The sequence below is a fragment of the Pan troglodytes genome, chromosome 7 (genome assembly GCF_028858775.2).
Source record: "Pan troglodytes isolate AG18354 chromosome 7, NHGRI_mPanTro3-v2.0_pri, whole genome shotgun sequence".
NCBI lineage: Eukaryota > Metazoa > Chordata > Mammalia > Primates > Hominidae > Pan > Pan troglodytes.
This window is the reverse complement of record NC_072405.2, coordinates 21,592,888-21,616,944: the sequence shown is the minus strand read 5'-3', so window position 1 is coordinate 21,616,944 and position 24,057 is coordinate 21,592,888. Positions and strand designations below refer to the sequence as shown.

Sequence of the window (24,057 nt, the reverse complement as noted above, 5' to 3'; positions counted from 1 at the left end):
CTGAGATTACAGGCACACATCGCCATGCCCCACTAATTTTTTTGTATTTTTAGTAGAAATGGGGTTTTTTTATATGGGCTAGGCTGGTCTCAAACTCCTGGCCTCAAGTGATCCGCCTGCCTCAGCCGCCCTAAGTGTTGGGATTACAGGCGTGAATCACCTGGCCAGCAGGGCAGGACTTTCCTAAGGCTTCTCTGAATTCGTACTTGTAAAGCCTCTATCCTACAAGACTTTCTGCAACCCTAACACTAACATCTTAAGGGTGAAGTAAAAAAAAATAATAAATAAATAAATAATAAAAAATAAAAAATAATTAAAAAAAGAGTGAAGTGTGGTCCAGGAATAGAAACAGCATTGATCAGGAAGTACGGAGACCCCAATTCCTGTTATTGATGTGTAATTTATCAGCCACATGGCTTTCAGAAATGAAATTTGGAAATCATTTATTAAAGCCCTAGACCATGGGCTAGCAACAGTGGAGGCCAATTGCTGACTTCAAGAAGCTCGTAATTTAATGTAGAATGTAAAATAGCACAGATTATTATGATATAATTTAAGAAGTATTATGCAATCATTTGGAAAAATTCTAAGGAGACAGAAAGAAAGGAATTACCAATTCTGTTTGTGGGTGTGGAAGCAGAAATGTCTACATAGGCTTCAGGTGGGACCTGAAAAGATAATTGGCAAGGAATTTCGTATGGTAAAAAATACATGGAATAGGATAAAGGACGATTTTGTTAAAGTATCAATTGAGGCAAACTGTAAACGGCTTTGAATATCTTTCTGAGGAATGTGGACAACTTACGCTATCTAAGACTAAATTTCCTCATCTTTAAATAAAGGAATTGGACCGGATGACTTCTGAGTTCATGACCAGGTCTAAAAGTCTAAATAAGGTTACATTCAAAGTTCAAGGGGAAATATAAAAGTTGGCCAAATGCTATCAATTCCTGTAAAGATAATGCCAAGTCAGTGGTTATTATTCGAATTAAACTCCCCTGCATCATCAAAAAAGTACTTAACTAAAAATAAAAAATAAGATTTTTTTTTTTTTTTTTTGAGATGGAGTCTTGCTCTGTCACTCAGGCTGCAGTGCAGTGGCATGATCCCGGCTCACTGCAACCTCCGCCTCCCGAGTTAACGCCATTCTCCTGCCTCTGCCTCCTGAGCAGCTGGGACTACAGGTGCCTGCCACCATGCCTGGCTAATTTTTTTGTATTTTTTTTTACTAGAGACGGGGTTTCACCATGTTAGCCAAGATGGTCTCGATCTCCTGACCTCATGATCTGCCCACCTTGGCCTCCCAAAGTGCTGGGATTACAGGTGTGAGCCACCATGTTGAGCCAAAAATAAGATTTTAAAAAATGAATCAATACAACTTTGTGTTAGAGATGCCAAAAAATATACTTTCCAGGACTTCAAGTTGAATTACTTGAAATGTTGTTCTACAGTGATTGTGCAATGGAATGAATTGGGTCCTTGCAAAATTCATATATTGAAGCCCTAACCCCAAATGTAATTGTTTTTGCTGTAAGGAAGTAATTCATATGAAATGAGCTCACAGGGCGGGGTCCTGATCTGATAGGATTCTTGTCCTTATAAGAAGAGCCACCAGAGAGGGGCCACCTGCAAGCCAGGAGGAGAACCCTCACGAGAAGCAGAACCCTGCCAGACCTTGATCTGAAACTTCCAGTTTCCAGAACTCTGAGAAATAAATTTCTATTGTTTTAGTCACGTAGTGCTTGTTATTTTGTCATGGCAGCCTGAGCTGGTGTGAGATTACAGGCGCACATCACCATGCCCGCATAATTTGTTTGTATTTTTAGTAGAAATGGGGTTTCGTTATATTGGCTAGGCTGGTCTCAAACTCCTGGCCTCAAGTGATCCACCTGCCTTAGCCCCGCTAGGTGTTGGGATTACAGACGTGAATCCCAACTGAGCTGACTAATACAGATAATAAGTTTTAGTTTAAGTAACAAAGTCTATTAAAAATTTGATCGTAATATTTAGACTATTTGAATAATTAATTCTTTATGGTATATATTGTGCTCTAAAAAATGATGTATTTTTTAATTGATAGTGTAGTAAGATGATTATGACTATAACTCTCCCAATAATGTTTCATTATTTCATTAGAAATGAGAACATTCATTGATTTAAACTTTTTTCTTCCTTTTTTTTTTTTGAGCCAGTGTCTCACTCTGTCACCCAGGCTGGAGTGCAGTGGTATTCTCGGCCCGCTGCAGCCTCAATATCAGTATCCCAGGCTCAAGCAATCCTCCCATCTCAGCTTCCCCAACAACTGGGATTACAGGCATGTACCACCATGCCCAGCTAATTTTTTTTTTTATTTTTTGTAGAGATGGGGTTTCACCATGTTGCTCAGGCTGGTCTTGAACTCCTGTGCTCAAGCAATTCGCCCACTTCGGCCTCCCAAAGTGCTGGGATTACAGATGTGAGCCACCATACCTGGCCCGATTTAAAATGTTCATTTTTGCACATAGCTGAACTTTACCAATGAGCTAAGTATTAGTGGCATTCCGAAAAGTGAAATGTGCTAATGAGCTTGATGCATGAATGCATTTTAACCAAACAAGTTCAGTTATTTTTGTTAACTTCTAAAGACATTCTATTTATTTCCATGCCCATACTAAAATATTTTATAATTATTTTGTCATTCACTCTACATAAATCCTCTCAGCACCTAGTCGTTGCCACACACACACTGTTAGGCCCTGGAAATAACTAAGGTGAGGAGGATAGTCTCATTCCCTGCTTTCACCAAGCTCAAAGTCAAGCCTGTAAGACAATAAAACTAGAAGTCACAGACAATAAAGTATATTACAGGCCAAGACAGAAGTACAAATTTCTGCAGGAGCTTTGGCTAGTTAGAAGGCCATGAAAGGCTTCCTAGAAAAAGTCATTTTAGCAAAGCCTGGAAAAAGGTTGCATATGTAAGATCTCAGCAACTATGTGAAATGAACAAATATTGATCAATAGGAATGAGCCAAGCAAAGACATGGGGCAGGGTAAACACTAGGTTTGAAGGTCTGAAGTGCAAAAGCACAGCTGATTACAGAAAAGAAAAAAAAAAAAATAGTTCAGTACGTCTGGATGGCAGAGTCCCAAGGGATGGAAATGTGAAGAAAGTCAGTGGACCCACAGAAGGAACCCATCAGCCTCTTTCACTTTCAACCATCATTGAATAAATCAAGAACTATGCCATTGACTCATAGTGTGGCACATTAGAAAGTATTTGAGAAAAATCTTTTTTTTTTTTTTTCCAGACGAAGTCTCACTCTTGTCCCCCAGGCTGGAGTGCAGTGGCACAATCTCAGCTCACTGCAACCTCTGCCTCCCGGGTTCAAGCAATTCTCCTGCCTCAGCCTCCCAAATAGCTGGGTTTACAGGCACCTGCCAACAGGCCCGGCTAATTTTTATATTTTAAGTAGAGACAGGGTTTCACCATGTTGGCCAGGCTGGTCTTGAATTCCTGACCTCAGGTGAGCCGCCCGTCTCTGCCTCCCAAAGTGCTGGGATTACAGACATGAGCCACCTGCTCCTGGCCTGTTGTTGTTTTAAGAACACAAACAGTGAAGTCTTTTACAGATATTATAGGTTACAAATTTCTTTGATTATAACATTCACTGCCACAGAACTAATCATATTCTATATTCTCTTCGAAACCACACTCATTCCCACTCTAGTCATCATTACTCAATGGGGCAACCAACCAGAACGCCCGGCCTGTTGTTGTTTTAAGAACACAAACAGTGAAGTCTTTTACAGATATTATAGGAATTCAAACACATTTTCTCCTTCTGACTCAGAGGAAATGCCACATATGTAGTTGAGGAAAAAAAAAATCTTTAGATGATCTAAAACTTTTAATCAAAATGTCCACCTGCATTTCCTCTCCCTGGGTGTTCGTCTTGCAAGAAATGGGCAGGGCAGGCCTCACCTGGGTTTAACTTCTCTAACCTGCCTCAGTTGCAGACAAGAGGAAAGCCACCTATAGCCACCTTTCAGCCACCTTCCAGGTTAATTATTTTACTAAGAAAAACTAAGGAAGCAGAGTAACATCATCTGGGACTATATATATATGGTATTTTAAAATAAAAAGGGCTAAGATTCATAAAAAATTGATTTATGGTAGGGCTTTGTTTGTTAGTGTTTTACTAAGATGGATTTTTTTTTTAGTGTATTTCCACTTTGTAATTTCAGATTTTGTTTATCCTCTCCACAGAATGAGGTTATTACTTGGGTATTTTAAAATACTCGTGTTCCTGGTAGGTGTGCATTCAGTATTGTAAATGTTTTGATCACTAGTTTAATTTATATTTTCCTTAATCACTGTTCTCACAGTTGCTTAACGATTCTTCCTCTCCAAAAAAAGTGTATTATGCATATTAACATAATAATGACTGAGTTAATCTATTATTTTTATACCTTAAAAGTAAATTCAGGAGTCTAAGTAGCCCCCTCTGTAGTCCCAGTTACTAAGGAAGCTGAGGTGGGAAGATCACTTGAGCTAGGAATTTGAGGCCAGCCTGGGCAACATAGGGAGGCCCCGTCTCTACAAAAAATAAAAAATGAGTCAGGCATGGTGGTGTATGCCTGTGGTCCCACCTACTTGCGAGGCCAAGGTGGGAGGACTGCTTGAGCCCAGGAGGTCAAGGCTACAGTAAGCTGTGATCACCCCACTGCAGTCCAGCTGAGTGACAGAGCAAGACCCTATCTCAAGAGAAATAAAGACCCCATCTCGTAAAAAAATACAAAATAAAATAATACATTTAAATTCAAAAAATAAAAGCAAATGCACTTATGAAGCTGAATGGATCAAAGGCTCTCCCTTTACTTCCTGTTGCTTTTGCTGACTTTCTATGCATGTGCATGTGACGGTGAGGCCGAGAGGGCCGTGCGTGTGCTCGGAACAAGCGGATCCACATGCACCATGTGGCCACCAACCGGGATCACAATGACTGATGCTTTCATTGAACAGTGTCTTGTAAACAGTTGTCTTAACTCAGAAGCTACCCCCAAAAGCTACATTTTAAAAATAAATGAATGTAAACAAGACATAAACGTTATTTTAAATGGAGACATATGGCTGGGCACCGTGGCTCATGGCTGTAATCTCAGCACTTTGGGAGGCCAAGGTGGGCGGATCACCTGAGGTCAGGAGTTCGAGACCACCCTGGCCAACATGGTGAAACACCGTCTCTATGTTACTGCATTAATGGATATGTTATTATATTCATGACAATTAATTTCATTTAAAAAATCAAATTGTTATGATAGAAACCATTGAAACTGGTTTCCTTTGGAATTTCTTTTGAGAAGTGTGTCAGAACATAGACATCCAGGGAATTATTATTTTTCTTAATCAGGACTTGGCAGACTTTTTCTATAAAGGATCAGATAGTAAATATTTTAGGTTTGTGGGCTCTCCAGTCTCTGTCCCAAGTATTCAATTCTGCTGTTGTAGTGCAGATGCCACATAAACAATACATAAACAAACCAATGTACATGGATGTGTTCCAGTAAAACTTTACTTGTGGACACTATGATTTCTATTTTGTGTGATTTTTATGGGTCACAATATATTCTGTCACTTTTTTTTTCCAAACATCCAAAAAATGTAGTTCACAAGATATATCAAAACTGGGGAAATGGCAGATTTGGCTGAAGGCATATTTGCAATCCTTTTCTAAGTAATTATATAGGAAAACTAACATTGCAATGACAGTGTAGCGTATCACTAGTGTGAAGTCCATGAACTTTGGACTGAATCCCAACTCTGTTTCCTAGTTTGTGACATTAGTTACTTAAATTCTTTGTGCTTCAGTGTCTTCATCTATAACATGAGGATAATAATCCTTTTCTCCTTGGTCTATTGTAGGGATAAATGAATCAATTCATATAAAGCACTTAGGACTGTGCTTGTATAGAACAGATACTATACACATGTTTGCTGAATAAATAGCCTCGTTATTTGAAAATATTTAGAAAGAATTTTGAAGCCAATTTACAAACCATGGAAGAAAACCTTATTACATGAGAGTCATCTGCCTTATTCATGAAAACTGTCCCTAAATTAGGCTATTTCAAAAATCCAAATCAAAACCAAGCATCTGTATCAAAAGTCTACTTCAGAAAGTCTACTTCATGAAATTCATCAGAGATTTGAGTGTTTAAAAATATAAATATATTCAAAAGGACAAATATTTCAAAACCAGATCTCAAAAGAATGAGTATTATGCTTGAAAACAATTTTCAAGAGCGGCTTCTATGCAAGGTGTGAGCAATAGAATCATTAAAGGCTACCACCTTCCAAGCTGACTATTCTAATATGAATAATTTCTATTTAGAAACAAACCTTCTGGTGTTTCTCTTTATATTTATTTATTTATTTATTAAGATCGAGTCTTGCTCCATGGCCCAGGCTGGAGTGCAGTGGTGCCATCTAGGCTCGCTGCAACCTCCGCCTCCCTGGTTCAAGTGATTCTCCTGCCTCAACCTCCCAAGTACCTGTCATTACAAGTGGCCACCACCACGCCCAGCTAATTTTTGTATTTTTAGTAGAGACAGGATTTGGCCATGTTGGCCTGGCTGGTTTCAAACTCCTGACCTCAAGCGATCCACCTGCCTCGGCTTTCCAAAGTGCTGAGATTACAGACGTGAGCCACCGCGCCTGGCCTGGTGTTTTTCTTTATAGGTAGCACTTCATACTTTCACATAAGGAGCTTATAGTTTTGGAAAGGAGATAGAGAAAATACACAAGAAAAACTTCAACCACACACAGTAAATGATAAAGAACAAAAAAAAATGATAAATGATATCTAGATAAGGGAGTTACAAAAATCTATCGTTAGTGTATGTTTGAAAGTGGGCCTTAAAAGAAGGAAATAAATTTTGTAAGAAGAAGGAATATCTGTGGCATGTATTATTTTTGTCCTCTAAGCACTTCAGGTAACAGATCCAGCCTCTGGCCACAGAGGCATTATTTGATCTGGCCAGCATCATCTTAATGTCACTAAAATTCTTCAGACTCATCAAGAAAGACTATTTTAGTTTCTGATCACAGACTAAAGGACTTAATTCCCAGTATGTCTCCAGCCATATCCCCCACTGTATGGAAAAGCTGGTCTCAGAGACTGAAGTCAGAGGAAAAAGAGAGAATCCATATGCAGCTGGATCCAGTCATCCTGTGGCTACATTCACCTCCAAACCCATGATATCTAAAGTGCAACTCACTTTCTTTTTCCTCCTCATGTCTCCCCACAAGATACTTGACCCTTTTCTAGATTCTCCTTCCTGTTGCCTAATCTAGCAATTCACTTGGATTGATCACTTATACTAGAATTTGTTCAGCTTTCCTTTACCCTCCTTACCTCACCCAACACCATCAGCAACAAATCCTTTCGTGTTAGGGACTTGCCTTATATACCTGGTGAGCTCTGGCTATATGTTTCTATGTAAAGATAAGTCACTGAAAATTGACTAATGCTTGTGTTGAAGCGGGGCTGGAAGGGAACACTCTAAAACGTGTTTCCTGGTGGCTGGTGATCTGGTTGAGACCCAGCTCTGTTTGAGAAGTTTCTCAAACGCTCTGTGAAAGAGCAAGTGAAAGGTTTGTGTTACTTCTGTGTCTTCCTGTTACCTTTGCTTCCATTTTTTACTTTGTGTATTCCGTTTTTTTCTTTCTTTCTTCCATTTTCGCTATAATGTGTTTTGAGAGGGCTCTAAGATAGGTGAATCTGCTTATTCTGTGATTTCTAACCAGAAGGACCTAAACACTTTTTACATCTAAAGCCATACCCTCCATTCCTATTAATATATAATGATGGTCTTCAAAAGGTCTTCATCATCTTTCCTAGGGACTTGTGCAACAACCTTCTTAATGGTATTGCACTGATATTTCCCCCATTGCACCTCATCCTGCCCTCAGCTCTGCCCAACATCCTTGGGTCCACAACCTATCTGAATAGTGTCTCCAGAGAGTAAACTTCCTGTCTCCTGTTGAACTGGCGGTCAGGAAATCGACAGTGCAGCCTGCGGTTGGAGATCTACGAATCTTAGTGCTACATATAAAGTCACTTCTCTTTTCATCTCCCTATGCCTGTCGCCACCTTCCAGAGCGGCTGCTGCCTCCAATTTCTGAGCACTTTCCGTTTTCCAGCTCAAAGAATATGCTTCCCTCTTACTGACTTCCCATCCCCACTGCCCTCCTCAAGAAGGTTGAGAATACAGCTCTCTGCAGCCTATAGCATAGCTGCCAACAGTCCACCTACTTTCCAGAGAAATAATGCTATTGATATTGTTTGCATTACATCTGTGTCTTCCTGTTACCTTCGCTTCCATTTTTTTCTCGTGTATTCATTTTCTTTCTTTCTTCCTTCTTCACTATAATGTGTTTTTTTTTATTATTATACTTTAAGTTTTAGGGTACATGTGCACATTGTGCAGGTTAGTTACATATGTATACATGTGCCATGCTGGTGCACTGCACCCACTAACTCATCATCTAGCATTAGGTATATCTCCCAATGCTATCCCTCCCCCCTCCCCCCACCCCACAACAGTCCCCAGAGTGTGATAGTCCCCTTCCTGTGTCCATGTGATCTCATTGTTCAATCCCTACCTATGAGTGAGAATATGCGGTGTTTGGTTTTTTGTTCTTGCCATAGTTTACTGAGAATGATGTTTTCCAATTTCATCCATGTCCCTACAAAGGACATGAACTCATCATTTTTTATGGCTGCATAATATTCCATGGTGTATATGTGCCACATTTTCTTAATCCAGTCTATCATTGTTGGACATTTGGGTTGGTTCCAAGGCTTTGCTATTGTGAATAATGCCGCAATAAACATACGTGTGCATGTGTCTTTATAGCAGCATGATTTATAGTCCTTTGGGTATATACCCAGTAATGGGATGGCTGGCTCAAATGGTATTTCTAGTTCTAGATCCCTGAGGAATCGCCACACTGACTTCCACAATGGTTGAACTAGTTGACAGTCCCACCAACAGTGTAAAAGTGTTCCTATTTCTCCACATCCTCTCCAGCACCTGTTGTTTCCTGACTTTTTAATGATTGCCATTCTAACTGGTGTGAGATGGTATCTCATTGTGGTTTTGATTTGCATTTCTCTGATGGCCAGTGATGATGAGCATTTTTTCATGTGTTTTTTGGCTGCATAAATGTCTTCTTTTGAGAAGTGTCTGTTCATGTCCTTCGCCCACTTTTTGATGGGGTTGTTTGTTTTTTTCTTGTAAATTTCTTTGAGTTCATTGTAGATTCTGGATATTAGCCCTTTGTCAGATGAGTAGGCTGCAAAAATTTTCTCCCATTTTGTAGGTTGCCTGTTCACTCTGATGGTAGTTTCTTTTGCTGTGCAGAAGCTCTTTAGTTTAATTAGATCCCATTTGTCAATTTTGGCTTTTGTTGCCATTGCTTTTGGTGTTTTAGACATGAAGCCCTTGCCCATGCCTATGTCCTGAATGGTAATGCCTAGGTTTTCTTCTAGGGTTTTTATGGTTTTAGGTCTAACTTTTAAGTCTTTAATCCATCTTGAATTGATTTTTGTATAAGGTGTAAGGAAGGGATCCAGTTTGAGCTTTCTACATATGGCTAGCCAGTTTTCCCAGCACCATTTATTAAATAGGGAATCCTTTCCCCATTGCTTGTTTTTCTCAGGTTTGTCAAAGATCAGATAGTTGTAGATATGCGGCGTTATTTCTCAGGGCTCTGTTCTGTTCCATTGATCTATATCTCTGTTTTGGTACCAGTACCATGCTGTTTTGGTTACTGTAGCCTTGTAGTATAGTTTGAAGTCAGGTAGTGTGATGCCTCCAGCTTTGTTCTTTTGGCTTAGGATTGACTTGGCCATGCAGGCTCTTTTTTGGTTCCATATGAACTTTAAAGTAGTTTTTTCCAATTCTGTGAAGAAAGGCATTGGTAGCTTGATGGGGACGGCATAAAACCACATGATTATCTCAATAGATGCAGAAAAAGCCTTTGACAAAATTCAACAACCCTTCATGCTAAAAACTCTCAATAAATTAGGTATTGATGGGACACATCTCAAAATAATAAGAGCTATCTATGACAAACCCACAGCCAATATCATACTGAATGGGCAAAAACTGGAAGCATTCCCTTTGAAAACTGGCACAAGACAGGGATGCCCTCTCTCACCACTCCTATTCAACATAGTGTTGGAAGTGCTGGCCAGGGCAATTAGGCAGGAGAAGGAAATAAAGGGTATTCAATTAGGAAAAGAGGAAGTCAAATTGTCCCTGTTTGCAGACGACATGATTGTATATCTAGAAAACCCCATCGTCTCAGCCCAAATCTCCTTAAGCTGATAAGCAACTTCAGCAAAGTCTCAGGATACAAAATCAATGTACAAAATCACAAGCATTCTTATACACCAGCAACAGACAAACAGAGAGCCAAATCATGAGCGAACTCCCATTCACAATTGCTTCAAAGAGAATAAAATACCTAGGAATCCAACTTACAAGGGATGTGAAGGACCTCGTCAAGGAGAACTACAAACCACTGCTCAAGGAAATAAAAGAGGATACAAACAAATGGAAGAACATTCCACGCTCATGGGTAGGAAGAATCAATATCATGAAAATGGCCATACTGCCCAAGGTAATTTACACTATAATGTGTTTTGAGAGGGCTTTAAGATAGGTGAATCTGCTTATTCTGTGATTTTTTAACCAAAAGGACCTAAACACTTTACATTTAAAGCCATGCCCTCCATTCCTATTAATATTCTAAAGATGGTCTTCAAAAAGTGTTCATCATCTTTCTTATGGACTCTAGCAACAACCTTCTAACTGGTATCCTTTCCAGTTTGTCATCCCTAAATCTACTTCCAACACATTTCCCAAGTCATCCATCCAAAATGCAAATCTCTCAATGTCACATGTTTAAATTTCAGTAGGACCCTATCCTCTAAAGAATAATATTTACCTTGTGTGTGGCTCATGGCCCTGAATGAGCTGGCACCGCCTGTATCGCTAGTTTAGTTTTTTACTGCTTGCCACATAATATATCTGAAACTCCAGCAACGTGGAACTTCTCATGCCCAACCTTCAACCACACACATATTACTCACACGGAAGCCAGGCTCTATCCCACCTCCTGGCACAAATACTCTTTTTCTCTCCCTCCACATATACACAAGATGATAAAATCCCCTGCAAGTGGTATCTGGTATCTTCTCCAGGAAGTTTTTTTTTTTTTTTTCAGATGGAGTCTTGCTCTGTCACCCAGGCTGGAGTGCAGTGGCGTGATCTCGGCTGACTGCAAGCTACATCTCCCGGGTTCACGCCATTCTCCTGCCTCCACCTCCCAAGTAGCTGGGACTACAGGTGCCTGCCACCATGCCCGGCTAATTTTTTATATTTTTAGTAGAGATGGGGTTTCACTGTGTTAGCCAGGATGGTCTCGATATCCTGACCTTGTGATCTGCCTGCCTCGGACTCACAAAGCCAGGAAGCATGTTTTCATGCCCTTTCCCTGGAAGATTAAGGGCCTCTACTCTGTATTCTTATAAAAAGCACCTTACCTATACTTACTTCATATGCTGAAATGACTTCTTCATGCTTCTGTGCCCATATAGGAGAGAGACTGTGACCTGTCCATCTTTCCCAATTTGTTTATGGCCCAGACATCCTGGAAGTGACCAGAAAAAAACTACAGTCACTTTTCTTTATCTTTCAACTCCACCTTCTGGTGCCTAGGACTATCCTCTAACCCTCAAACTAATTTAAGTCTTAAATACACACAGGAAGAATGATCATTATATGGAATGGGCTGTATGTGGCAGAGGAGAGGTTAAATTCTCAAGCCTGCCCCTCTCTCAGGCCCCATCCCCGACACCACTACTCAAAGATTGTCCAGCCCTGCTGCTCCCTTCCCCCAGCACCTGCACATCCTTGAGCTCTAGCGATGATATGTTTAGGGCTCTCTGTGTCAGGTGGCCCTCAGAAATGTAGATAAAACTTTATTCATCACCATTATTACTGAATGTGGTTTTGTTTTTCAAAAAGCAAGATAGAGATATGGACTAGAAAGATTGATTTCATAGCCACATACTTGTTTCTCTCTGTTTTCCAAAATGATTAGAAAATACCCAAGACAGTATACATTAGTCCCCCATTTTCCAAAGGGGAACATATTCCGTGACCCACAGTGGGTGCCTGAAACTACGGATAGTACCAAACCCTGTGTATACTATGTTTCCTCCTATACGTACATCATATGATAAAGTTTAGTTTATAATTAGGCACAGTAAGAGATTAACAATAGTAACTAATAATAAAACAATTATAACAATATGCTGTAATAAAAGTTACAGGAATGTGGACTCTCTCTCAAAATATATTGACTGTACTCACTATTTTCAGACCACGGTTGACCACAGGTAACTGAAACCGGAGAAAGTGAAACCATGGATAAATGGGGACTGCTGTTGTCTGGGTTTTCATATATATCCTCTTGTTTTGGATCCAAGAGGAGATAGAACCTTGTCAGAAACATCTGCTACAGTGGGAAAAGGGAAGCAAGAGAGCCAATAACAGGGGCTTGAAATAAAAAGCAGACTGACAAAGGGGGGTTTTCATTGGCAAGCCCACCCCAGCCCTCTGTCACTTTCTCTGGACACATCCCTGGCCTGCACAATGAGATGTGTTCCTTTACATTCGAGGAACTATGCTTGCTTTGCCATCAAGTTCTTGTAGCACCTGCCACTCAAGTTACAAAGAACTAGAACAATTAAACTTTACATACGTGATGGTTTAAAATAGACTTTGTGAACAGATTTGGCAATCTAGCTACCATGGTACTTTTTGCCATCTCTGAGAAAATGATTTCAGAGTTCCAAAGAGCAGATTTGAAAGTGAACATTCGGACGACAACTTGTTTGCAAATTCAGACTAGCCTATGTTTCGTTCCTGGTGCTAACTAGAAAATATTAGACTACAATTATGAACAAATGTTTTTCCCTCCAAATTAGCAGACTTGAAATATGGTTAATAACCTTATTTATAATAACCTCTTATTTATAATAACCTCTTCTGACACGATTGTGAATCCCTTCACATCAAAAAATTGTGTATACTCAAACTTTAACCAAGTTGTAGACACAGGTGACATAATATTAACCAAGGTTAAGGCTATCTAATCCCAAAGTGCAAAACTCAAGTAAGTAAGAATTTCTGAAGAGCTTTTCTCATATCTGAAATTCTTATAAAGTCATTTGCTAACGTATTGACAAGTATCTAGCTTATGAAACCTGAAACGACAAATGCACAGTGCAAAACTTACAAATCACAAAGTAGCTTACAAAACTTCCAGTAACAAAGTTTTCTAATTTTTGTATGAACAATGCCTTAAACACAACCACCAAAGGTTTATGAGCCTCCCTAAGATAAAATAAAAACTACCTTTTTATGCTAAATTGTTCTTGCATTCAAAAGCATGAATGGCCAGATGCAGCGGCTGACGCCTGTAATCTCAGCACTTTCAGAGGCCGCCGAGAGTGGATCACTTCAGGTCAGGAGTTTGAGACCAGCCTGGCCAACATGGTGAAACTCCATCTCTACCAAAAACATAAAAAATGAGCCGGGCGTGGTGGCAGGTGCCTGTAATCCCAGCTACTCGGGAGGCTGAGGCAGGAGGACCGCTTGACGCCGGGAGGCAGACAGAGGTTGCAGTGAACTGAGATGGTACCACTGCACTCCAATCTGGGTGACACAGCAAGACTCCATCTCCAAAAAAAAAAAAAAAAAAAAAAAAAAAGTGTGAGTGAAAAATTTCAGATAATCGTCGATTAACCACATATGCTCAGTATCTCTTCCAAGAGATCCCTGGGACTCCCTCAGCCCCAACTGAACTGGCTCCTGGCTCCTTCCCTCCCTCATTGCCACTCCCAGGTAACCTTTCTCTATTGATTCAAGGAGAATCATTTTCTTTACTTTCACTGCAATGGTGACTCTCTGTTTTCACTATAAGGGAATTGAATCGACTCTCTCCTTCATTCTCAGGTTGCTTGTTATTACAATAACTCCTGACATTTTAGGTGGAATACATGACAGCTGGGGAAGGAGAAACAGTTTTTTTACAAGTCCCATCCCTAAAGCTTCCTCTATATTCCTCATATAGAATTCAATTCTATATGAATTTCTTCCACCGGCCAACCATATCACACGTGGACAAATGAGTCTCCACCCAGAGTATTACAATCCTCGTCTGCAAAATAAGTATGCGTGTGGTGGGGCCAGGGAAGGGACTGGACCCTAAAATTCATTTTCTACTTCATTATTCTGGAATTATATGATTCTATGTGCCTCTTCAGTCTTCCAGAATAACTTGTTTTTATTGTTCCCCTTTATCCCCTCATTATCCAATTTGATTAAATGATCAAACAATTAGAAGTTGACTAAACTTATTAGGTTAAAAGTGTGCACACGATTAGATTTTTTTTCCTTTCACACTACATGCAAATTATACTTAATTACAAAGTGAAACCCACTGTCGTTATTGCTCTCTTTCCTTTCATTCTGAGCCACAAGGAAAAAAATCTAAATATTGTTACACACACGTGCTTTCCTAATAGTTCAGTCTATCTTCTGTTATAATCACTGTCGTCATCATAATAGCGATAGAGACCTCGTGGCTACCCTTATGCACCACTTCATCAGTAACCATTCCTACCAGCTTTTTTAGAGAACTCATTTGCGGGTGCTGCTTTGTGGCAAAACACCAAAAGCCACTTGTCTCTCCGTACTCTGTATTCTACTTATTTAGTAGAACTTTCCCTGTAGATTGAAAGTATTTTGTTTTGTTTTGTTTTGTTTTGTTTTTTGAGATGGAGTTTCACTCTTGTTGCCCAGGCTGGAGTGCAATGGCGTGATCTCGGCTCCCTGCAACCTCCACCTCCCGGGTTCAAGCTATTATCCTGCCTCAGCCTCCCAAGTAGCTGGGATTACAGGCATGTGCCACCACGCCCGGCTAATTTTGTATTTTTAGTAGGGACAAAGTTTCACCATGTTGGTCAGGCTGCTCTCGAACTCCTGACCTTAGGTGATCCCTCTGCCTCAGCCTCCCAAAGTGCTGGGATTACAGGTATGAACCACCACGGCCAGACTGACTGAAAGTATTTTAAAGGTAGGAACTATAGCTAATTCATCTTTGTACTTTCTTCAGCACAAGATACAGAATTTTGGTGTAAGTAGTGAGTATGTATTGAATGAAAGAAAAAGAAGCAAATAAATGAATAGTTTGTAGGACAATAACATAGGTTCAGAGAATATCAAGTCAGAAGAAATCCCAAGATTCTGAGTAATCTTTGCCAGTTTCTCAGAGCAAATGATACTAATCTAGTATCTTGATGGCTTGGACCACTGATGCCTTGATTCTGGAAACTTAAGCAACTAAGTATTTCAAATTTGGGTCCCTAAAGATGTCAAAATGATAAGAAATGTTAGATTCACCTACTGTAGGCTTATTTTCAGACCAGTGGCCAGAAAAGGTGCCAACTGTGAAAAATCAGGATCACATTTCCATCAATTGAACCAAAGGCCTTAAAACTATGTTTAGGCTTTTAGAGTGCTGACTTTAACCAAGAGGCGATCCAGTGTAGGAAAAGAGGACAGGCTTTGGAACAAAATATGACTTAAATCCACATTCCTCCATTTACTCACAGCTTGACTTTGGCAGGTCACTTAATATCCTGGACCCTCTTTTTCTTATGGAGAAAATGGGGATAACAACAATATCTGCTGTACAAACATGTTTAAAAATCAAATAAGATTATATAACCAAATTACCTAGCATAGTACATTCTTGCGCAGAGTAGACAATCAATACCTTTCTTCCCCCCCTTGTAACTTTTATTTCAGCACATTAGCTCCCAGTGTAAAGAGACATGTAATTTTAATGCTTTTTTCCATTCAGTTATCATAACTGATTGAGGACACCACACTGCACAATCTCAGGAGTTATGCAGAATGACAGCCCCTGTACATGCTGTTCCTGTCTGAGGACTGTGAGCCATCACTTTCTGCTCAGAATAATTACTTGGTGTATCTACACTTAAGGCTGCAAACAACATGAACTAACTGGAGGAAGCCGGGTATTCATGGATGACCCAATCTCTGACTCAAACAAATCAAATCACTGAAGAATCATAAATTCACCTTTCTTTGTAGCTTCCAAGCCAAAGGAATTATAGAAGTCACAAGCGTGCCTGTTTCACAAAAATATCAGCAGTATATAGCAAATAAGTATCTCTGCTTTTCAATAAGTAAAGGGTGGAGATGATTAACGTTAACGTGAAAATTAAATTACTCTCAAGCAGTCAGAAATTACTGTTTGGTTCACCAAGTCACACAAAAGACAGTCTGAAGTCAAACAACTGCAGCTAATTCGTCTTGTCATTGATGTACGTTGTATTAGGATTCTCCAGAGAAACAGAACAAATGGATATGTTGGAGGCAAAGAGAGAGAGAGAGAGAGAGAGAGAGAGAGAGAGAGAGAGAGAGAAACAGAACTGATGGATATGTTGCAGGCAAAGCGAGAGAGAGAGAGAAACAGAACCGATGGATATGTTGGAGGCAAACAGAGAGACAGGAAGAGAGAGAGAGATTTTAATTTGGCTTACATAATTGTGGGGCTGGCAAGTCCAAAATCCATAAAGCAAGCAGTCAGCCTGGAAGTTCAGCTAAGAGTTGATCTTGCAGTCTTTAGTCCCACTTCCTTGAATTTCCAAGCAGGATTTCTATGTTGTGGTCTTAGGGCAGAATTCCTTCCTCTTCAGGAAACCTCAGTCTTTCCTCTTAAGGCCTTCAACTGATTGGATGAGATTCACCTGCATTACAAAGCCTACTCTGCCTTGCACAGAACCTACTAATTCAAATACTAATCACATCTGAAAAATACTTTCACAGCAATATCTAGACTGGTCAAACAACTGTGCACCATAGCCTTGCCAAGTTGACACATAAAATTAACCATCGTATATCTCTTGCTTGTCCAAATGGTTTGCTTTTCTTGCTGTTCTAATCATATAGATAATTTTTTCAGAGCTTTCTCCAAATTTTCTGCATGTTTGAAACACTTTTTCCTGAAATAGGAGGTGACTGTTTTTTAGTGTAAGCATTAAATAGTTTGTAAATAAAGTAGTTCCTATTACCTGTCATGTAGTTCATATTTATTACACAGAGGAAAATGTAGAACTTTAATTTCATGATACCTCATTGGTCATGGTTAGATTCTTCAAGATCAGAAATAGTTTTTATTTTGGAATTCACAGAGTGAATGCATATAAACTCCTTTAATTCACACTGGCCAAATGTATCCTCTTGATCTGATGCATTTTAATTTAAAGAGCATCTTTATTACTAAAATAAATACCGCTTAGCTTGTAGAATAGAAAGCAGTTTAGGCATTTTATTATTTTTACTTACTGAAAGATTCTTCAGCTGATTTGCCTTATTTCATGTTCACCGGTGATTAGAGAATCTGATGGATGACATTTTATCGCCTACACTTTGGCCACAGATGTAATCAATCTGCTCTTGGCTAGCCTTTACGGGGCCTGTCCTTCCCTGGGGCACCAATCTTAAGAGCTGCACAATGTTTAAAAAGCACCTTGCATCTCAGTAGCTGCATACCAGGAGGATGAACCTGCCTGTTTTGCCTACCAGAGTCACAACCTGGCCACTTTGCTTTCAAGGCTTTCTGCAACGTGTCCTTACAACATTCTAACTGCTGGGACATCCTCTGAAGCCCAGCAGCGATTCTCCCATCTGGGCCACCTGGGAATTCTCAAAGGCACCCTTTCTCAAAACGGACTCCAGCAGCAGCAGCATATTCGAGGAACTGTCAGAAATTAAAAATTCCCAGGCCCTGCCCCAAACCTAGTGAATCAGAAACCATGTGTGGGGCCCAGTAACTTGCATTTTAACAGGCCCTCCTTGTGATTCTGACGCACGCTGGAGTTCAAGAACTGCTCGAAGCTGAAGGCATAGCACATGTCCATTCCCAAAGCTCCAAGTGACACTCATAGCTGCATTCCTGCGTCATGATTTTCATTTCTAGACTGGACAATTCCCAGTGGTTCTTTTATATATGGTAGGATCATCAAGCTTTGCAGTTTCGTGAGGTCTTTCTTTTCTCTTCTTTTTGTCTTTGTTATGCATTTGTTATTGGTGTTTTTTGCTCAGTGTTGTGGTTATAAGCTAAAGAAATTAGTTCAATGGGAAAAACAGTACTTTTGCTGAAAACTGATCCTCAGCGCATTATTTTAAATCCTTCCTTCAAATCCTACTGAACACACATTTCTCCCCACCATGAGTCTCAATATTGACCCTGAATATCCCCATAGCTCGATGTGAATATGCCTTTGTCAGCACCATGACATGGGAAATCTAAATCTTCAGACAGAGTTAGACGCTGGTAAAACTACCCCAAGAAATAGGAATAATTCCCTCGCAATTGGGCGCAGCCATAGAGCATGGCTGAACTTTCCAAGAATTATATATCTGTTAGATTTTTAAGTTCTTCCAAAGCCAGGGCATATATTTTACTCTTTTGTGAAAATTTGTTGGATGAATTAGGGAATTTATGGCATAGGCCAGATTGTTACTGAGTTTGGGAGAGCTTTGAAACCTGTGAAGTTTATAACAACAATAAAACAATAGCCACTACACATGTTAACGTTTTGAAGAATCAGCTAGTCAAACATCCTTGTTTAGGGGAAAGGAAATTAGGAGCAGAAATTTACATCCATTAGGCCTGTGAAAGAAAAATAGTTTGTTTGTTTGTTTTTTTTAAGTAGCAACAAAAAGTAAGCAAGACCATATGCAAGAGAAAAGTCAGCATTAAAAAATTAAAGATGAGGCCAGGCGCAGTGGCTCACGCCTGTAATCCCAGCACTTTGGGAGGCTGAAGCAGGTGGATCACTTGAGGTCAGGAGTTCAAGACCAGCCTGGCCAACATGGTGAAACCCCATCTCTACTAAAAATACAAAACTTAGTGGGGCATGGTGGCAGTCACCTGTAATCCCAGCAACTCAGGAGGCTCAGGCAGGAGAATCGCTTGAATCCGGGAGGCAGAGGTTGCATTGAGCCAAGATGGTTCCCCTGCACTCCAGCCTGGGCAACAGAGTGAGATTCCATCTCAAAAAAAATAAAAATAAAAAATGAAACCAAGCCTCAAATAGTGCCTGCAATGCCCTTCACCCAGATACGAGAGTGGCTTTCTCCTGGACTTCATTCCGGCCTCTTCCCCAGGGCCTCCTTCCTTGATCTCCTGTCTGAAGCCCTAACGCCCAAGCCCACCCCACTCAGAATGCTCCACTCCACATCTGCTTCACATCCCTTCCTCACTTTTACTGCTACCTGATTTTCTACTTCAGTCAGTTGCTTATTTGCCTGTCTCCCGAGGATTATGGCAGGAATTTTATGTTTTATTTATTGCTGGATTTTCCCTGCTTGTAGCACACAGCGGACATTCAATCAATATTTGCTAAGTGAGTGGATGAAAGAAAGAAGAAAGAAATGAATACAAGTCCTTGAGCCATGAGTGAAAAACTTTGTAAACTATCTAATTGCTATAGGCTTTCTATACAAGTAATTTTAATTTGGAGAGAATCACAATCTCTTTGTGTATTTTATGAAAGCTAGGGATTATTTTCTTAACAAAAAAATACATATACACAAATAAACTTGGCATGCAATTTTAGAGGTTCTGATTGTTAAGCAAATTTTCTGAAGATGAAAGCCATCTACTCTCCTTATTTCAAAACAGGCGACATAATGACAGGGCATCTCTGCCCTGTGTCCTGCCAGAGACCAAATGTGATTTTAAAACAGCACACAAGTATCAACAAAATATCTAAAATACTCACCTGTAATCTGTTGCCTGGTGTGATGATTCCTAGAGATGTAGTCTCTAAAAGGAAAATATGGTAAATTAAAGCTAGATAATTGAAAGATGATGCTGTATTTATTGAGCACTTGCTATTTGCCTTGCACCCTGCTAATTACTTCACAAGCCTCCTCTTGTTATTACAAATACCCTAGAAGGTTGTCGCTGGCAGCCAGAAAAAATCACATATTGTGCCTTGTCCTCCGTGAGTTGGAAGCCAATTATTCTATCACTTGCATAGTTGTTTTTAACTTTGAAATTTTTTCTTATGTGCATCATTTCAATGTCTTTTAATCTCATGGCAACTCATGACAAAAGTAGTTTGGTTTGCAAAATTCCTATTTGACAAGGAAGGGAATGATTCTGTTAATTAATTCATTACCAATCATTCTGCAAACATTTACTGAGCCCGTATTCATAGAAATTACCTTTTCTTGTTACCAGATATACGCATTGTTATATAGGAAGTGCTTCTGCTATAAAAATTCAAATCAGTATGTGTGTTTTATTTAATTGCTTGGTTAACCTACACATATTTTGTATGCAAAATAATTAAAGGGTACAAAAGTAAAATTATCGATGTTTCTGACAATTACTGATTTCTGTGAAATTCTTTGATTTCCACATGCAAAAGACAAAGGCTATTTATTGTTACTCAGTTATTTCAATAATTGAGTAAGCTGAAGATTCCAGGTCGCTAGTTGGGCAGGTAGCTCACCTCCTGTGATCTGGGTGTGGAACCACTGGTTTTTGGGATGAGGTGAGCCCTTCAAGACCATCTGGCTTATCTTCACGTACAGATGAGGTGTGGGGACATGGGAAATAGACTTCTCAGAACTGAACTTCTCAGAGTCAGGGATCAGGGCTTGTTCATCTTTGTGTCTTCACAAAAAGAGTCATTGGTAAAGAATAAATGCTCACTAAATATTTATTTGCTTAATTGGTATCTAAACTTGGTTTTTATAATATGTAATATGTTCCACTACAGTAAGGAGAGTTTCTCTATTTTGTAGCAGTAAATTGCAGAATGATTTATTCTTTTCTAATAAAAATCAAGCAAGGGCCCAATGCAGCAACTCTTAACTTCAGGATTTGATCTCAGCTAGGGTGCCAGCTACAGCCTCAACCACAATTATTTCCAGTTAAACTAAAATCGTATTTTTTTCAAACCATGGCTTTGTGACTCTAATTTATTTTTAACCACCTGTAACATAAATTGTCTCACTTGATTTTCCCACAAGCCTGTGATTGGTTGAGATTATCATCCCAGTCCCCAAGAGGTGGATTCTAAGGGAAAGAGCAACCAAGTGTCCCATCTAAGGTCAAAAGCAAGTGGGGACAAAATTGCAGCAAGTCCAGGTTCTTTCAATTGCACCGAACTATTTGCAAAGCAATGTTATGGCAACTTAGAGGAAAACTCTCCATTTAACTACCATATTAAGTTCCTCTAGCTATACTATCTGGCTAGGAACACTGAAGTATACTACTCAACGTATGATAGGGGATCAGTACTGGTAGAAAGAATAAATGAATGAAGCGGAATAAATCGCATATACAATTCCTATGTGGGGATTTTTTTCATGGAGTTTATATCACTAGCAGTACAAAGAGTGGAACTACTCACTTCTTTACACTCTTGTTTAATTTAATTATTTAGTTAATATGGTATTATACTTTTCTTTGTTGCTCAGAATCTATCCCGGTTAAACAACGGTAATGGTACATTTTCCAGCTTTATTGTACCAAAACGGATGGGAAAGATGCTCTGTAGGTAAAGTTACATATGTACATATTCTTACATATACATTATCTTGGAAATTTAGATTTCTTATAAGTTGTCTTTCCTACAATTTTGTCTTATCCTCCGAAATTCTCTGATATTCACACAGAAAATTGAGCAGTGTGGATAGGCATCAGAATCTGTGCCCTAATTTTTCCATCTACTTACAATTCATGATGTTAATGTGATTGTCAAATCAAATCAGGGCATTAAAAATAACCACAAAATGCAAATTTCCTAGAATATGTTGTCATTCTGCAACATGACCTTTGAAAATATTGGACTAATTATTTTTTTGTAGCAATTAGTAAATTCATCCTTAATTATAAATTAGGTAATCCATTATTCTGAAATCGGACAGATAATTAGTAATTTCATTTAAAAGTAATTGTAATTGAATCAGAAATATCTTTACTAACTCAGAAAACACACTGCCAAATCTAATGTGTGTTATGGAAATGATATCCACATTCTACATTTTTCATATAGACCACCTTTTGTGTGCTGCATGATCAAGATTTTAATAGAGCAGAAGTGTAGAGAAATTAAATGCTCTTGTAACCATCTGGAATTTACATCTGTGCTAAAGGCATTGTCAAGCAGGTATTTGAACACATCTTCCTTCTGTTTCTATTTTCACCCCAGGAAGGAAGTTATACTTTTCCTTTTGCCTTTGACCAGAAACAATTGATTTTGTTTTACTTGGTTTATATTTTTCATTTCATCTGCTTTAGCTAACTATTAGTAAGTCATTTACTTCTTAATTATTTCTATATCTTAATATTAGGAAAAAAATGACAAATTTGACATCAGTCTTAATGTGTTAATTTTGTTTCCCTGGGTTACCATCAATGTCACATAACAATAATATCCGTTTATATTAGGGTGGCATACATTATACTATTAATAGATTATGTACATTATTAATTGATTAATTAACACTATTTTGTATTAATCATCACAACAACCCTGCATGTACTGTTCTTATACTCATTTTATAGATAAAGAAGGGGAGGTTGAAGGCAGGAGCATGTAGCTAGTACATGACAGAGCTTGTATTCAAACCCCATCTTCTGATCTTTCCAGTTTTTTCTACCACACAATAGATGCCATGATAAAACACATGGCTGAGCTGTGTGGGCCACCACAGTTGTTCAACCATGATGGCTTTATCTTGGTTTAGTCTCAGTAGCTACAAACCTAACAATAAAAAACAAGCTAATCTCATGCTTTGAGAAAAATAATACTTCTTTGTTTTGAGAGTTTAAAAACTTTCTCCTGGAATTGTGACTTTTCATAGTCTGAAAAATTAATATAGTTTAACAAATATTATTTTATTACATATATTGATACATTAGAATTTCTACCACTGTAATTCTACCTTTGATTTCAATAATCAACCATAGTGTCTTGGGGTCAAGCAATTTCACCTTAGGACTGGTTTTATGTTGGAAAAAAAACTTTATTAAGGGTTCTACTTTCCTAGACTTGAGCAAATAATGGAATATGCTTCAAAGACTTAGATGAATGAACTTCAGCTCATATTGGAAGATTTACAAGGAAAATAATTAATTCAATTATATTTTCAAAAGAAAGATGAGCCTTTAGAAATATGCCTTCTGCCCAGTTTTTGTAAAGATTCTGAATATCAAATCTTTTCCCAGTTAAAATTCCAGTACAATATATAATAAATAGTACCTTCGTAAGTGAAAATATTACATAAATTAATGTTTTATAATTTGTAAAAACAATTTTTATGAAAGAAAACTTATTCCTTGCAAAAAAAATCATATTTTGAAATTAACAAGTCATGATTACACATGACTTAGTGTGGGTACAATAAATAATAGTTGATTAATTTTGCTTTTTAAATTGTCAAGCATAGAATCATCGCAGACTTTATATACCCATGCTATTTAAAGTCTGCCATGATTCTATGGAACAAAAGATCCGGGTTTGGCTTGAGCATTTTGTTTGTTATCAATATTTTCTATAAGGCATAATATGTAATATACATTATCCTACACTTCTTGGAGATCTATTCTTATGAAGGACAGGGGTTTCCATCAGCTTGCGCACAGGATGACTTTACCATGAGGAAAATGAGGATGTTAGTTTCATATATGCTTTGAGAAACTTCAATCGAGGTTTAGAGAACCCTCCCTTAATTGTCTTCCACTCTGCATCAGGAAGTCTCGTGCCTTGACGATAAATATGAGCTGATCTAGAAAAGACTTTTTGTGTGCTCACATTGATTTCTCTACAAATATTAGTATTCCGTAGAGAAAAGTGTTGATCAGCATGTCCTTGGTTTCTA

The 24,057-nt window shown here is 38.8% G+C and overlaps 1 protein-coding gene and 1 long non-coding RNA gene across 6 annotated transcripts in view; one reads left to right on the top strand and one right to left on the bottom strand.

The window, feature by feature from the left end:
* DLC1 (DLC1 Rho GTPase activating protein) overlaps positions 1-24,057 on the top strand; it is a 527,396-nt gene that overhangs the window by 250,273 nt on the left and 253,066 nt on the right. The window lies entirely within an intron of this gene.
* The window catches only part of LOC107976243 (uncharacterized), a 150,373-nt gene that overhangs the window by 125,938 nt on the left and 378 nt on the right, over positions 1-24,057 (bottom strand). The window contains exons 2-3 of the long non-coding RNA XR_010159423.1: positions 19,941-19,984; positions 11,605-11,701 (exon numbers count right to left, since the gene is read on the bottom strand). This is a non-coding gene — a long non-coding RNA (uncharacterized LOC107976243). The remainder of the gene's footprint in view (positions 1-11,604; positions 11,702-19,940; positions 19,985-24,057) is intronic.